Genomic DNA, 13,023 nt, shown 5'->3' on the forward strand with positions numbered 1-13,023 from the left:
GGATGTGGTTGAGGATGTGGTTGAGGATGTGGTTAAGGATGTGGTTGTGGTTGTGGTTGTGGTTGTGGTTGAGGATGTGGTTAAGGATGTGGTTGAGGATGTGGTTGTGGTTGTGGATGTGTTTGAGGATGTGGTTGAGGATGTGGTTGTGGTTGTGGTTGAGGATGTGGTTGTGGACGTAGTTGTGGTTGTGGTTGTGGATGCGGATGTGGTTTAGGATGTGGTTGAGCATGTGGTTGTGGATGTGGTTGAGGATGTGGTTGAGGATGTGGTTGTGGTTGAGGATGTGGTTGAGGTTGTGGTTGTGGTTGTGGTTGTGGATGTGGTTGTGGTAGAGGATGTGGTTGAGGATGTGGTTGAGGATGTGCTTGAGGATGTGCTTGAGGATGTGCTTGAGGACGTAGTTGTGGTTGTGGTTGAGGATGTGGTTGAGGATGTGGTTGAGGACGTAGTTGTGGTTGTGGTTGAGGATGTGGTTGAGGATGTGGTTATGGGTGTGGTTGAGGACGTAGTTGTGGATGTGGTTGTGGACGTAGTTGAGGATGTGGTTGAGGATGTGGTTGTGGTTGTGGTTGAGGATGTGGTTGAGGATGTGGTTGGGGTTGTGGTTGTGGACGTAGTTGAGGATGTGGTTGTGGTTGTGGTTGTGGTTGTGGTTGAGGATGTGGTTGTGGTTGTGGTTGTGGACGTAGTTGAGGATGTGGTTGTGGTTGTGGTTGTGGTTGTGGTTGTGGTTGAGGATGTGGTGGTGGATGTGGTTGTGGTTGTGGTTGTGGACGTAGTTGAGGATGTGGTTGTGGTTGTGGTTGTGGTTGTGGTTGAGGATGTGGTTGAGGATGTGGTTGTGGTTGTGGTTGTGGATGTGGTTGTGGTTGAGGATGTGGTTGTGGTTGTGGTTGTGGACGTAGTTGTGGTTGTGGTTGTGGACATAGTTGAGGATGTGGTTGAGGATGTGGTTGTGGGTGTGGTTGTGGTTGTGGTTGAGGATGTGGTTGTGGTTGTGGTTGTGGTTTATAGACGTAGTTGAGGATGTGGTTGTGGTTGTGGTTGTGGTTGTGGTTGTGGTTGTGGACGTAGTTGAGGATGTGGTTGTGGTTGTGGTTGTGGTTGTGGTTGTGGACGTAGTTGTGGATGTGGATGTGGATGAGGATGTCGCTGTGGTTGAGGATGTGGTTGTGGTTGAGGATGTGGTAGAGGATGTGGTTGAGGACGTGGTTGAGAATGTGATTGAACTTCACCAGCCAGCAGTACTATATCATTTTAGTCAATAAGATCTTTTATTTTATTTTTTGCAACGTAAGCTTAACTTTCTGAACATTCGAGACGTGTAGTCCACTTGTCATTCTAATCTCCTTTGCATTAGCGTAGCCTCTTCTGTAGCCTGTCAACTATGTGTCTGTCTATCCCTGTTCTCTCCTCTCTGCACAGACCTTACAAACGCTTCACACCGCGTGGCTGCGGCCACCCTAACCTGGTGGTCCCAGCCCGCACGACCCACGTGGAGTTCCAGGTCTCCGGTAGCCTCTGGAACTGCCGATCTGCGGCCAACAAGGCAGAGCTCATCTCAGCCTATGCGTCCCTCCAGTCCCTCGACTTCTTGGCACTGACGGAAACATGGCTCACCACAGATAACACTGCTACTCCTACTGCTCTCTCTTCGTCTGCCCACGTGTTCTCGCACACCCCGAGAGCTTCTGGTCAGCGGGGTGGTGGCACCGGGATCCTCATCTCTCCCAAGTGGTCATTCTCTCTTTCTCCCCTTACCCATCTGTCTATCGCCTCCTTTGAATTCCATGCTGTCACAGTTACCAGCCCTTTCAAGCTTAACATCCTTATCATTTATCGCCCTCCAGGTTCCCTCGGAGAGTTCATCAATGAGCTTGATGCCTTGATAAGCTCCTTTCCTGAGGACGGCTCACCTCTCACAGTTCTGGGTGACTTTAACCTCCCCACGTCTACCTTTGACTCATTCCTCTCTGCCTCCTTCTTTCCACTCCTCTCCTCTTTTGACCTCACCCTCTCACCTTCCCCCCCTACTCACAAGGCAGGCAATACGCTTGACCTCATCTTTACTAGATGCTGTTCTTCCACTAACCTCATTGCAACTCCCCTCCAAGTCTCCGACCACTACCTTGTATCCTTTTCCCTCTCGCTCTCATCCAACACTTCCCACACTGCCCCTACTCGGATGGTATCGCGCCGTCCCAACCTTCGCTCTCTCTCCCCCGCTACTCTCTCCTCTTCCATCCTATCATCTCTTCCCTCTGCCCAAACCTTCTCCAACCTATCTCCTGATTCTGCCTCCTCAACCCTCCTCTCCTCCCTTTCTGCATCCTTTGACTCTCTATGTCCCCTATCCTCCAGGCCGGCTCGGTCCTCCCCTCCCGCTCCGTGGCTCAACGACTCATTGCGAGCTCACAGAACAGGGCTCCGGGCAGCCGAGCGGAAATGGAGGAAAACTCGCCTCCCTGCGGACCTGGCATCCTTTCACTCCCTCCTCTCTACATTTTCCTCTTCTGTCTCTGCTGCTAAAGCCACTTTCTACCACTCTAAATTCCAAGCATCTGCCTCTAACCCTAGGAAGCTCTTTGCCACCTTCTCCTCCCTCCTGAATCCTCCCCCCCCCCCCCCCCCTCCTCCCTCTCTGCAGACGACTTCGTCAACCATTTCGAAAAGAAGGTCGACGACATCCGATCCTCGTTTGCTAAGTCAAACGACACCGCTGGTTCTGCTCACACTGCCCTACCCTGTGCTCTGACCTCTTTCTCCCCTCTCTCTCCAGATGAAATCTCGCGTCTTGTAACGGCCGGCCGCCCAACAACCTGCCCGCTTGACCCTATCCCCTCCTCTCTTCTCCAGACCATTTCCGGAGACCTTCTCCCTTACCTCACCTCGCTCATCAACTCATCCTTGACCGCTGGCTACGTCCCTTCCGTCTTCAAGAGAGCGAGAGTTGCACCCCTTCTGAAAAAACCTACACTCGATCCCTCCGATGTCAACAACTACAGACCAGTATCCCTTCTTTCTTTTCTCTCCAAAACTCTTGAACGTGCCGTCCTTGGCCAGCTCTCCTGCTATCTCTCTCAGAATGACCTTCTTGATCCAAATCAGTCAGGTTTCAAGACTAGTCACTCAACTGAGACTGCTCTTCTCTGTATCACGGAGGCGCTCCGCACTGCTAAAGCTAACTCTCTCTCCTCTGCTCTCATCCTTCTAGACCTATCGGCTGCCTTCGATACTGTGAACCATCAGATCCTCCTCGCCTCCCTCTCCGAGTTGGGCATCTCCGAGTTGGGCCCACGCTTGGATTGCGTCCTACCTAACAGGTCGCTCCTACCAGGTGGCGTGGCGAGAATCTGTCTCCTCACCACGCGCGCTCACCACTGGTGTCCCCCAGGGCTCTGTTCTAGGCCCTCTCCTATTCTCGCTATACACCAAGTCACTTGGCTCTGTCATAACCTCACATGGTCTCTCCTATCATTGCTATGCAGACGACACACAATTAATCTTCTCCTTTCCCCCTTCTGATGACCAGGTGGCGAATCGCATCTCTGCATGTCTGGCAGACATATCAGTGTGGATGACGGATCACCACCTCAAGCTGAACCTCGGCAAGACGGAGCTGCTCTTCCTCCCGGGGAAGGACTGCCCGTTCCATGATCTCGCCATCACGGTTGACAACTCCATTGTGTCCTCCTCCCAGAGCGCTAAGAACCTTGGCGTGATCCTGGACAACACCCTGTCGTTCTCAACTAACATCAAGGCGGTGGCCCGTTCCTGTAGGTTCATGCTCTACAACATCCGCAGAGTACGACCCTGCCTCACACAGGAAGCGGCGCAGGTCCTAATCCAGGCACTTGTCATCTCCCGTCTGGATTACTGCAACTCGCTGTTGGCTGGGCTCCCTGCCTGTTCCATTAAACCCCTACAACTCATCCAGAACGCCGCAGCCCGTCTGGTGTTCAACCTTCCCAAGTTCTCTCACGTCACCCCTCTCCTCCGCTCTCTCCACTGGCTTCCAGTTGAAGCTCGCATCCGCTACAAGACCATGGTGCTTGCCTACGGAGCTGTGAGGGGAACGGCACCTCAGTACCTTCAGGCTCTGATCAGGCCCTACACCCAAACGAGGGCACTGCGTTCATCCACCTCTGGCCTGCTCGCCTCCCTACCACTGAGGAAGTACAGTTCCCGCTCAGCCCAGTCAAAACTGTTCGCTGCTCTGGCACCCCAATGGTGGAACAAACTCCCTCACGACGCCAGGACAGCGGAGTCAATCACCACCTTCCGGAGACACCTGAAACCCCACCTCTTCAAGGAATACCTAGGATAGGATAAAGCAATCCTTCTGCCCCCCCCTAAAAAGATTTAGATGCACTATTGTAAAGTGGCTGTTCCACTGGATGTCATAAGGTGAATGCACCAATTTGTAAGTCGCTCTGGATAAGAGCGTCTGCTAAATGACTTAAATGTAAATGTAAATGTTGAGGATGTGGTTGAGGTTGTGGTTGAGGATGTGGTTGAGGTTGTGGTTGAGGATGTGGTTGTGGATGTGGTTGAGGATGTGGTTGAGGATGTGGTTGAGGATGTGGTTGAGGATGTGGTTGAGGATATGGTTGAGGACGTGGTTGAGGATGTGGTTGTGGTTGAGGATGTGGTTGAGGACGTGGTTGAGGATGTGGTTGAGGACGTGGCTGAGGATGTGGTTGTGGTTGTGGTTGACGATGTGGTTGTGGACGTAGTTGAGGATATGGTTGTGGTTGTGGTTGTTGTTGTGGTTGTGGTTGAGGATGTGGTTGAGGATGTGGTTGTGGTTGTGGTTGTGGTTGTGGATTTGGTTGAGGATGTGGTTGAGGATGTGGTTGAGGATGTGGTTGAGGATGTGGTTGTGGTTTTGGATGTGTTTGAGGATGTGGTTGAGGATGTGGTTGTGGTTGTGGTTGAGGATGTGGTTGTGGACGTAGTTGTGGTTGTGATTGTGGATGAGGATGTGGTTGAGGATGTGGTTGAGGATGTGGTTGTGGATGTGGTTGAGGATGTGGTTGTGGTTGAGGATGTGGTTGAGGTTGTGGTTGTGGATGTGGTTGTGGATGTGGTTGTGGTTGAGGATGTGGTTGAGGATGTGTTTGAGAGTGTGGTTGAGGACGTAGTTGTGGTTGTGGTTGAGGATGTGGTTGAGGATGTGGTTATGGGTGTGGTTGAGGACGTAGTTGTGGTTGTGGTTTAGGATGTGGTTGAGGATGTGGTTGAGGACGTAGTTGTGGTTGTGGTTGAGGATGTGGTTGAGGATGTGGTTATGGGTGTGGTTGAGGACGTAGTTGTGGATGTGGTTGTGGTTGTGGTTGTGGTTGTGGTTGAGGATGTGGTTGAGGATGTGGTTGTGGTTGTGGTTGTGGTTGAGGATGTGGTTGAGGTTGTGGTTGAGGATGTGGTTGAGGTTGTGGTTGAGGATGTGGTTGTGGATGTGGTTATGGTTGAGGATGTGGTTGAGGATGTGGCTGAGGATGTGGTTGAGGACGTGATTGAGGATGTGGTTGTGGTTGAGGATGTGGTTGAGGACGTGGTTGAGGATGTGGTTGAGGACGTGGCTGAGGATGTGGTTTTGGTTGTGGTTGACGATGTGGTTGTGGACGTAGTTGAGGATGTGGTTGTGGTTGTGGTTGTGGTTGTGGTTGTGGTTGAGGATGTGGTTGAGGATGTGGTTGAGGATGTGGTTGTGGTTGTGGTTGTGGTTGTGGTTGAGGATGTGGTTGAGGATGTGGTTGAGGATGTGGTTGAGGATGTGGTTGTGATTGTGGATGTGTTTGAGGATGTGGTTGAGGATGTGGTTGAGGTTGTGGTTGAGGATGTGGTTGTGGACGTAGTTGTGGTTGTGGTTGTGGATGAGGATGTGGTTGAGGATGTGGTTGAGGATGTGGTTGAGGATGTGGTTGAGGATGTGGTTGTGGTTGAGGATGTGGTTGAGGTTGTGGTTGTGGTTGTGGATGTGGTTGTGGTTGAGGATGTGGTTGAGGATGTGGTTGAGGATGTGGTTGAGGATGTGGTTGAGGACGTAGTTGTGGTTGTGGTTGAGGATGTGGTTGAGGATGTGGTTATGGGTGTGGTTGAGGACGTAGTTGTGGTTGTGGTTGAGGATGTGGTTGAGGATGTGGTTGAGGACGTAGTTGTGGTTGTGGTTGAGGATGTGGTTGAGGATGTGGTTATGGGTGTGGTTGAGGACGTAGTTGTGGATGTGGTTGTGGTTGTGGTTGTGGTTGAGGATGTGGATGTGGTTGAGGATGTGGTTGTGGTTGTGGTTGTGGTTGAGGATGTGGTTGTGGTTGTGGTTGTGGATGTAGTTGAGGATGTGGTTGTGGTTGTGGTTGAGGATGTGGTTGAGGATGTGGTTGTGGTTGTGGTTGTGGTTGTGGATGTGGTTGAGGATGTGGTTGAGGATGTGGTTGTGAATGTGGTTGAGGATGTGGTTGAGGATGTGGTTGTGGTTGAGGATGTGGTTGAGGTTGTGGTTGTGGTTGTGGTTGTGGATGTGGTTGTGGTTGAGGATGTGGTTGAGGATGTGGTTGAGGATGTGGTTGAGGATGTGGTTGAGGACGTAGTTGTGGTTGTGGTTGAGGATGTGGTTGAGGATGTGGTTATGGGTGTGGTTGAGGACGTAGTTGTGGTTGTGGTTGAGGATGTGGTTGAGGATGTGGTTGAGGACGTAGTTGTGGTTGTGGTTGAGGATGTGGTTGAGGATGTGGTTGTGGTTGTGGTTGAGGATGTGGTTGTGGTTGTGGTTGTGGATGCAGTTGAGGATGTGGTTGTGGTTGTGGTTGTGGTTGTGGTTGTGGTTGTGGTTGTGGTTGAGGATGTGGTTGAGGATGTGGTTGTGGTTGTGGTTGTGGACATAGTTGAGGATGTGGTTGAGGATGTGGTTGTGGTTGTGGTTGTGGTTGTGGATTTGGTTGTGGTTGAGGATGTGGTTGTGGTTGTGGTTGTGGTTGAGGATGTGGTTGAGGATGTGGATGTGGTTGTGGTTGTGGTTGTGGACGTAGTTGTGGTTGTGGTTGTGGTTGTGGTTGTGGACGTAGTTGAGGATGTGGTTGAGGATGTGTTTGAGGATGTGGTTGTGGTTGTGGTTGAGGATGTGGTTGAGGATGTGGTTGTGGTTGTGGTTGTGGATGTGGTTGTGGACGTAGTTGAGGATGTGGTTGTGGTTGTGGTTGTGGTTGTGGTTGTGGACGTAGTTGAGGATGTGGTTGTGGTTGTGGTTGTGGTTGAGGATGTGGTTGAGGATGTGGTTGTGGTTGTGGTTGTGGACGTAGTTGAGGATGTGGTTGAGGATGTGGTTGTGGTTGTGGTTGTGGTTGAGGATGTGGTTGAGGATGTGGTTGTGGTTGTGGTTGTGGTTGTGGATGTGGTTGTGGTTGAGGATGTGGTTTTGGTTGTGGTTGTGGTTGAGGATGTGGTTGAGGATGTGGTTGTGGTTGTGGTTGTGGACGTAGTTGTGGTTGTGGTTGTGGTTGTGGACGTAGTTGAGGATGTGGTTGAGGATGTGGTTGAGGACGTGGTTGTGGTTGTGGTTGTGGATGAGGATGTGGTTGAGGATGTGGTTGTGGACGTAGTTGTGGTTGTGGTTGTGGATGAGGATGTGGTTGAGGATGTGGTTGAGGATGTGGTTGTGGTTCTGGTTGTGGATGTGGTTGTGGACGTAGTTGAGGATGTGGTTGTGGTTGTGGTTGTGGTTGTGGACGTAGTTGAGGATGTGGTTGTGGTTGTGGTTGTGGTTGTGTTTGTGGACGTAGTTGTGGTTGTGGTTGAGGATGTGGTTGAGGATGTGGTTGAGGACGTGGTTGAGGTTGTGGTTGAGGATGTGGTTGTGGTTGAGGACGTGGTTGAGGATGTGGTTGAGGATGTGATTGTGGTTGAGGATGTGGTTGAGGTTGTGGTTGAGGATGTGGTTGTGGATGTGGTTGTGGTTGAGGATGTGGTTGAGGATGTGGTTGAGGATGCGGTTGAGGATGTGGTTGAGGACTTGGTTGAGGATGTGGTTGTGGTTGAGGATGTGGTTGAGGACGTGGTTGAGGATGTGGTTGAGGACGTGGCTGAGGATGTGGTTGTGGTTGTGGTTGTGGACGTAGTTGTGGATGTGGATGTGGATGCATAGCTGTGTAAACTACCAGATGGCTAAATGTTTACGAGGCAGTGTTATCCTGGCAGTAGTGGGATCAGGACCTTACATCCTGCTAAGAATTCTTAGCAGGACCTTTGGAAGTCACAGTGGAAGGAATGGGGGGCTGTGTGTGTGTGTGTGTGTGTGTGTGTGTGTGTGTGTGTGTGTGTGTGTGTGTGTGTGTGTGTGTGTGTGTGTGTGTGTGTGTGTGTGTGTGTGTGTGTGTGTGTGTGTGTGTGTGTGTGTGTGTGTGTGTGCATGCAACTGAGTGTGAGGAATCCATGGCTTGAATCAGAGATTGTATGTTGTCATTCTGAAACATCAATATTTTGAGTGAGAAATGTGCACCCTTATCTACTAAAATGTTCCTGGACTTTTTGTTGGAACTTAGACTCGTTTTGGTTGATTTGCTGTCCTGTCACCTCTATAATTGTCACGCCCTGACCATAGAGAGCCCTTGGTTCTCTATGGTGTAGTAGGTCTTGGCGTGACTAGGGGGTGATCTAGTATATCTATTTCTATGTTGGTGCTAATGTGGTTCCCAATTAGAGGCAGTTGTTTATCGTTGCCTCTGATTGGGGATCATATTTAGGTAGCTATTTCCCCACCTGTGTTTTATGGGATATTGATTGTTTGTTATTGTGTTTGGGCACTACGTCCTCACGGTCTTTGTAAGTTTTGTTATTTTGTTTTGTTAGTTTCACTTAAATAAATATGTGGAACTATACTCACGCTGCGCCTTGGTCCGCTCATTTCCAAGACTGTGACAAGAATGTGAAAGGGACCGGTGCAGGAGCACGTCCCACAACAGTACAGTACAGCTCAAAAACATTGTATGCCAACTGTATTTAAAAAACATTCCAATCTGGTTTTCGTACCCACCACAGCACAGAGACAGACTTAGTTAAAGTGGTACATTATTTTAGAGCCAACACAACAAACAGCTCTCTGTCCTTGTACTCTTAGATTTAAGTGCTGCAGTTGACACTGTTGACCATGATTTCACAGTAAGGTCTACACCTGTTGTATTCGGCGCATGTGGAAAATACAACTTTAAATTTGATTTGATTTGATGTCCTTCTGGACAGACTGGAGAGGTGGGTTGGCTTCCACGGTCCAGTTCTAAATTAGTTAAGAACATATTGAACCGGTCAAGATTTTTTTGTCAGCCTTGGTGAACATAACACAGAGAAAATACATATCACATATTCCTTTTACTACCTCTATTTCCTTTACTACCTCTATTCCTTTTTATACCTCTATTCCCTTTACTACTATTCCCTTTACTACTTCTGTTCCCTTTACTACCTCTATTCCCTTTACTACTTCTATTCCCTTTACTACCTCTATTCCCTTTACTACTTCTATTCCCTTTACTACCTCTATTCCCTTTACTACCTCTATTCCCTTTACTACCTCTATTCCCTTTACTACTTCTATTCCCTTTACTACCTCTATTCCCTTTACTACTTCTATTCCCTTTACTACTTCTATTCCCTTTACTACCTCTATTCCCTTTACTACCTCTATTCCCTTTACTACTTCTATTCCATTTACTACCTCTATTCCCTTTACTACCTCTAATCCCTTTACTACTTCTATTCCCTTTACTACTTCTATTCCCTTTACTACTTCTATTCCCTTTACTACCTCTATTCCATTTACTACTTCTATTCCCTTTACTACGTCTATTCCCTTTACTGCCTCTATTCCCTCTACTACCTCTATTCCCTTTACTACTTCTATTCCATTTACTACCTCTATTCCCTTTAATACCTCTATTCCCGTTACTACCTCTATTCCCTTTACTACCTCTATTCTGCTTTACTACCTCTATTCCCTTTACTACCTCTATTCAGCTTTACTACCGCTATTCCCTTTATTACCTCTATTCCCTTTACTACCTCTATTCCATTTACTACCTCTATTCCCTTTACTACTTATATTCCCTTTACTACTTCTATTCCCTTTACTACCTCTATTCCCTTTACTACTTCTATTCCATTTACTACCTCTATTCCCTTTACTACCTCTATTCCCTTTACTACTTCTATTCCCTTTACTACCTCTATTCCGCTTTTACTACCTCTATTCCCTTTACTACTTTTATTCCTTTTACTACCTCTATTCCCTTTATTACCTCTATTCTACCTCTATTCCCCCTTTACTACCTTTATTCCCTTTTACTTCCTCTATTCCCCCTTTCCCAGAGATGGAAGGTGGAATTTGTGCAGACCTCATCTATTCTGTGGTATCTCATGGGGAATTCTCAGACTCCCAGCTTCCCTGTTTTTTGTTTTATTTTGTGGATGTTGTCCTGTGGGAGGAGGGCCTGGACATGTTAACACCTCCAGCAGCAAATGCAGATAGCTCTAGAAGCTGTGTACACACTCATGCACACACCCACGTGCGCACGCACGCACGCACACACACACACACACACACACACACACACACACACACACACACACACACACACACACACACACACACACACACACACACACACACACACACACACACACACACACACACACACACACACACACACACACACAGCGTCAGTGTAACACAGAAAGGCCTGAGAGTTATGAATTATCTCCTTCTACCATCTTGCTTAATTAAATTACCTGCTTTTTTAATCAGCCATTCGCTGCAGGGTTTAGGCATATTAAAACAATAACCGCATCTGTGTTGTAATTTCACTTTAATCAACACAGTAATTGTATTAATTATTGCGCTGTAAAAACGGCAAACACATTTCAGTAACAAATTTAGCAGTGGTCCTCATCCCACTGCCACCCAGTCTATTGTTGTGTACAATATAGCCAGACAGGCCAGTTTACAGGCCTGCCTAGTGGACACTACAGGCCTGTAACTGGACAATGAGGTATTGCGGGTCAGGGGTTACAGGAGAGAGTAGCTGGCATGGATCTCCAGAGGGATATCTGGGAATATTCAGCCAGCTACTTCATCACATTTCTGTTTATTCCTGGTGGGAGAGATGATGAGTCAGTAGCTATGTGGTTTCAGTATTACAGTCACAACACAGCAGCTGTGTTTAGCAGCGCTAAATAAGATTAGGTCCTGTGTATTCCCTTCGCTTTTCTCTCCCTGGAGCTAGACAAGCTTGGATTAGTATGCTTGGAAATGTCACACCCGATAAGTGTTAACAATTCATTGTTTTGGTTTAGACTAAGCACCATGCCAAGCAGCTCTTAGCTCTCCTAAATGTAGATTTAAAGTTCAATACTTGCAGGATGTCTTCATATGCACATATTTCCCCTCCAATAGGCGAAGGGAAGAGGCATCGGAAAATTATATATTTTTAATGGCTGGCTGTAAAATAATGTCAAGTAGGCCGTAAGCGTAAGCATCATCCGACAGACCATGTGGTCACGGCACTAAACAGGAAGACAGCGACATAGCTAGAATGTCGGAGATGTGAAGATGGGGCCTAGGGTGCGACTCAAATGGCCCCCTATTCCCTATTAAGTGCACTACTTTTTACTAGGGCCCATAGACCCATTTGGGATGCAGGAGCTATTGTTGAAACCGCTGGCTTGATGACAGTGTCCATTTCAATTAGGGACATGAGCAATGACTTAGAAACCTGACAGCAAAATCTCCTCTCTCACCAAAGGACATTTATAGAACGTATACACTGCATAAGGTCCCCTTTCTTCTACATAATTGATCCCTAATTAGCCATTAGTTATTCCATTACCCCTTTTAATCTGTAAATCATGAGCGCGGGATGGGCTGGCTCTGTAAATGGCGGCTCAGGCTCAGTCATTGACGAGTTAGACACTGCCCTAATTAAGGAATATGCTACTCACACACTGAACCCCTGAGAGACACTTCACATGGTGGTGGGACATAGATATTCCTGAGAATCCCTCATTCGTAATAGTAAAGCCTGGGATTACCACCAAAGTGGGGGAAATGGTACAGTTCAATCTCGTTGCGCCTGCGCACTTCTGCTCCCTGTAATCGCTGAGCCTTATTTCTCAGTCCGCCATTACCCAGTCAGAATAATGGAATTGGTTTGAGCGCCGGTGCAGGGATCCATTGTTAGGCTGTGTTACTCATGGAGTCAGAGGGCTTTATAATGAGACTCTACTCTCAGAGAACAGCTTGGACAAAGAGTAGGAGTTATACCGTATGGAAAGGAGCAGTGAGCTGTTTCTACACTACAGTATGTGTCTTGTCGATTGTTCATTGTTGTCGGTTACAAGCGTCTGCAGAAGAAACACAAGACGCCAGACAGAGCCAGATTCTACCATTTATTACACATAGGACATTCTTAAATAAAAATGCTCCACTGAACAGCTCTTGCATAGATATCTTACAATACCAATTTAAAAAAGAATTATGAAACAGACCAGTAACAAAAATAAATTTTTCTTCTTCCTTAATAAAGAACATTACCATACTAACATCATATAATACAAATAATAATATTTTAAACACTTTGTACAGAAAAAAATGTAAACCAGGAAATAAAGAACCCAAGAGAAAACCAAAAAGTAATTGACCATGACAGCAAGCGGAAGGAAAGTGGAGGGGTGAGGAGGGAGTGAGGGAGGGGTGGTTGGAGAGGTGGAGGAATGGCAGGAGGGAGGATGGATGGAGGGAGAGAGACAGAGAGAGAGAAGGAGGGGTGAGGAGGGAGAGAGGGAGGGGTGAGGAGGGAGTGAGGGAGAGGTGGAGGACTGGAGGCTGAGGAGTCTGGAAGGAAGCAGAGGTGATGGTGTTGTTGGTATTATGGAGGGAGGGAGGGAGGGAGGGAGGGAGAAAGAAGGAGGGGTGCCGAGGGAGAGAGGGAGGGGTGTGGAGGGAGTGAGGAAGAGGTGGAGGAGTGGAGGCTGAGG

Source organism: Salvelinus fontinalis, chromosome 19, assembly GCF_029448725.1.
Source record: "Salvelinus fontinalis isolate EN_2023a chromosome 19, ASM2944872v1, whole genome shotgun sequence".
Classification (NCBI taxonomy): Eukaryota; Metazoa; Chordata; class Actinopteri; order Salmoniformes; family Salmonidae; genus Salvelinus; species Salvelinus fontinalis.